Source organism: Rhinolophus sinicus, linkage group LG01 (assembly GCF_036562045.2).
Source record: "Rhinolophus sinicus isolate RSC01 linkage group LG01, ASM3656204v1, whole genome shotgun sequence".
Lineage (NCBI taxonomy): Eukaryota > Metazoa > Chordata > Mammalia > Chiroptera > Rhinolophidae > Rhinolophus > Rhinolophus sinicus.
In genome coordinates, this window is record NC_133751.1 from 200,034,309 (window position 1) to 200,038,778 (window position 4,470).

Below are 4,470 nucleotides of genomic sequence, written 5' to 3' on the forward strand. Positions count from 1 at the left end.
TATCTTTTTCTGGTATAGTTCTTACTGCATTTAAAATAAGAACGCATTTCCCAATTAGAATGAAAAATGAATTCGGGTGCTTGAAGAGTCTTTATCAATTGCTATCTAAGAGGAAAATGTATATGCAAAATAATATGGCCCACAATGGCAGATAAAAAGAAATAAGACAAAAGTAAAAAAAAAAAAAGACAGATACTCCAGAAACAAAGTTCGTACATGAAAAAAATATAATCACAGTAGACTATTTTGACTCTATAATGAGCAACATTTGTATTGTAATAATTAAGTTACCACTGGTGATGCATTTTACTAAAAATAGTGATTAAATACTTTGGGAGTGGAATAAAAGAGGTAAATCCCCATCTATTATACCCAAAGCGAACACTGGCAATCAAGAAATAGCCATACGAAGGAATCAGTAAGAAGCATGGGGTCGGTTCCCAGCAGAAACAGCTGGCAAGATGACAGCGCTGCCTCTGCAGAGAGGCCTAGGTGGTGAGGTAGAATGGGAGCGGAGACCATGGTATTATTTTAAACATGTAGATATATTTTGTTAATTAATATTCAAAATGATTGAAATCAATAGATATGACCTACATTGCACAGTCTCACGTGGTCTGATACATGTGGCCTTACACCCAGCCTGAGTTTCTGCTCTAAATCACAGACCAAATAAAGGAACAAAATGGTCTGTTCCAGGACTTCCCAGTGCAGAACTTCATACATGCCAGGGGATCCATGCATTTTTATTTACTAATTGAACAATTTTTCTTTAGGCCAGCCTCAGGCAACTATATTGTTTTGAAACAATAGATGGGAAAATGCTTTGGAAATATAAAGTACCATAGCAGGATTTTTCAACCTTGGCACAAATGACACTTTGAGACAGACAGTTCCTTGTGTGGGGGATGTCCTGTGTACTGTAGGCTGTTGAACAATATCCCTGGCCTCTACCCATTAGTTATGACAACCTTTCCTAATTTTGACAACCCAAAATGTCTCCAGACATTACCAATGTCCTGGTGTATGTGTGGGGAATAGCCCCCCATTGAGATCCCGTGCGCTACAGAAATGCAAAGTGGGGATATCCCACATCACCGTGCTCTGGAAAAGGGTGCAAGTTTAGAAACAGCACCTGGAAATTGGATTTTTTATGAAATTCTTTCCTAAATTTTTGGAGTGAATCCCTCGGGCATATGATTCTGAAGGGGCTAAGTACCAGGGGTGGCTGGTGAAGGAGCATTTCAAAGGTATGTTAACCTAGACACACAGAAACAATGGACAGTACTTGCTTGTAGCAGATAAGCATTTTAGTAAAGAAGTTAGAGGCCTGGGGCGTGACTACCTACCATAACCGGCCCAGTTAGGACTTTATGATAAGATCACCCTGTCAGGTTACTTTCCTAGAACCTCTTTTTACGTCCACAATGGTATCTTTCCGAGTATAAAAATGTGACCAAGGAATTCAGCTTGGTCATGAAAGCAAAGGTCATTCACCATTTCTCCAGGCTTTGCAATCTATGGTGACATTTGTAAAGGGTAACTGAGTGGTAATGAGACACAAATGCTCCTTCAGAAATGATGGGTGACTGAGAGTACATGATCCCTTGCAGATGTTCCTGCAGAGGAATATAGCCTCCAATAACCATTGTTCTACCCAAAATGCGTTAAATATGATAGGAAATAATTATAATCACTGCTACTGATATTGGATATCAGTATATAATGAAAAGGAGAAAGCTAGCCTGGAAGCCACAGCAGAAGGGCCTGAGGAAAGAGAGCAGAACTTAAAATCAGAAGGACGTGATCGTCCCTTAATTGTGCTCAGCCCAAATGAGGCAGAGTCCTACTCAGACCCAGACATGACCCTCAGCAAATCCCTTGACTTCTTTGAACAGAATTGTTAGTGAATCTACCTGGTAGGACTGTGCTGAGAATAAATGTGATAAATTGCCTGGAGTAGAGCGATACACATGTGCTTAGCCCCTGTCTTCGATGAAAGCTATGAATAGAAGTATGTGGTGTAAAAAAAAAAAAAAAAAAAGAAGTATGTGGTGTGTAAAGCTTCTTATGTTTATTGTGAACCTCGTTAAGTAATAGTCAAGATAAATGTCTGATTATTTCAGGCCCAGCAACCACAAATCTAGGCAGGACACAAATTTTATATCTAGACCTAGATCTAGATCTAGGTCTAGATATGGTGCCATAAAATGTATACACATTTTAAGAAAGGAAAGAACTGTATTAAAAGTATAATAATATATACCAATAACAAAAGATGAATACAAGTCATGTGTATACATTTTTTTGGCAGTCCTGTATATATATATATATATATATATATATATATATATATATATATATATATATATATATTTATATAAGGAAACTGCATTACAAAGGGACTGTGGCGTGGGATGTGAAGCCCCTGGTGGCTGCTTGTGGCTCTTTCATCCACTGCCCCAGGAGTGAAGGAGAAGCCAGGAGATCAAGCCGGGTGGGAAGCTCATTTTGAAATACATCATCACAAGACCTCCCGTCCAGAGAGATCCCTTTCCATGCACCTTTCCCATAGTTTAACCCATAAGTCAAGGACATAAGTGAATCTGAAAATCATTAAGAAGACTCGACTTTTTAGCCTCGGAACCTTATGACCTGTAAGAAGCGGCAAATTTGGGTATTTTGCTTCCCCTGTGGGATCCCACCTTCTCTGGCATTCAGCAAAGAGTATCAGCAAACAGAGAAGGGTTCCTCTGATATACGGGAAGGACCCTTACCTGGTGCTGAGGGATCCTGCAGCTGGGAAAACAGAGGAGCGTCCATCATATAAGACTCATGGGCAGGTCACGCTTGCACTTGAAGACTGCTAGATTAAGACAAGATTAAACATTTTGGAAACATGTCGTTTTACTGCTAGGAACGCAACTTGAGGAAGAAGTAAATGCTAAAATAAGTAAGTCTATGAGGCCAGAGGTATGCAGTGAGGAAATACACTCAGGATCTTGTGAAATTCTCCCAGGGGAGCTGGTGAAACTACAACAAGGAAGTGGCCACGTGCCTGTGTTGTGCCCCGAAGAGTGTATATAAGGGCCCTGTAAGCAAAGGGCATCAGACCTCCCTCACCTCCTGAATATCTCTCCTCACTTCACCTGAGTCCTCTCTACTGACACCATGGGGTGCTGTGGCTGTGGTGGTCGCTGTGGTGGCTGCGGTGGTGGCTGTGGTGGTGGCTGCGGTGGTGGCTGCGGTGGTGGCTGCGGTGGTGGCTGTGGTGGCTGCGGTGGTGGCTGCGGTGGTGGCTGTGGCAGCTGCAGAACCTACCGGGTCGGCTGCTGCTCCAGCTGCTGTCCCTGCTGCTGTGGCTGCTGTGGGGGCTGCTGCAGTGTCCCCGTGGTCTGCTGCTGCCGCCGCTCCTGTGGCTGCGGCTCGTGTGGCTGCGGCTCGTGTGGCTGTGGCTGCGGGAAGGGCTGCTGTCAGCAGAAATGCTGTTGTCAGCGAAAGTGCTGCTGCCAGAAGCAATGCTGCTGCTAGGCGGCCGGCCTGGCCTCTGGGCAAGTTTGTAGGTGACTGTCCTGTTGGTAAGATTCTCTCTCTTCCTGAGAGTCCTCCCTGATTTGAAAGTCACAGGGTGACAAGAGATTGGTTCTCAGGCTGAGGAGTTTTTTCATGTTCCCTGGTCCCTGAGACCCTGACTCCAAATGAAAAACACCAACACAAACCTTCTCCATCATCACCAATCAAAGTAAGAGTTCAACAACACAGAGTGATGATTTAATGCTATGCATCCTTGACACTTTACTGTTGAAATGTTTGTTTTCATTCCTTTCCTCCTCTTGCTGTAGCTTCTACATGCTGCATCTCTGCTACTATTTTCTATTTCTGTAAACATAAGGCAATTCTTTTTGCAATAAACCACATCTAATTGGCATAAAAAACTCATCAACGTCTCCTCTTTTTTCTTATTAGAATGTGTCTCACCCAAAGATGCAATTAAACCCATAAAGTGAGTAAGATCCTCATGTTTGAGATGAGTTTAGAGAATTTGGTGGATAATCTGCCTCTAATAGATTTTCACACATGACAAAGATTTGATGGCTTCAACTATCTTTTTTAGGTGAATCATAGAAAGGATTCTGGGAACATTGTATCAGTGGACTCAACTTTCAACATGGTCTTGGTTATTTCAGTCTAAAATCCAGTTATAGTTTAAGGAGATGTTTTTAGTCTACCACCAGTGCTAGGTAACTGTCTCTTTGGCAGATTATGGTTACAAAATACTAGTGTGATTATAAGTGACTAAATCTATTAGTAAGTGTTGTGAGTTACTAAAACACTATCCACTTTGGTTGTTTTCTACCATAAGTAAACATATAAGAACATAAAATAAAGACGTCACACTGTATCTCTCAGAGTCCCCTGAGGGTGGAACCACCTTCAGAGTACAATGTTGGTAAACCCACCTTCTGAATG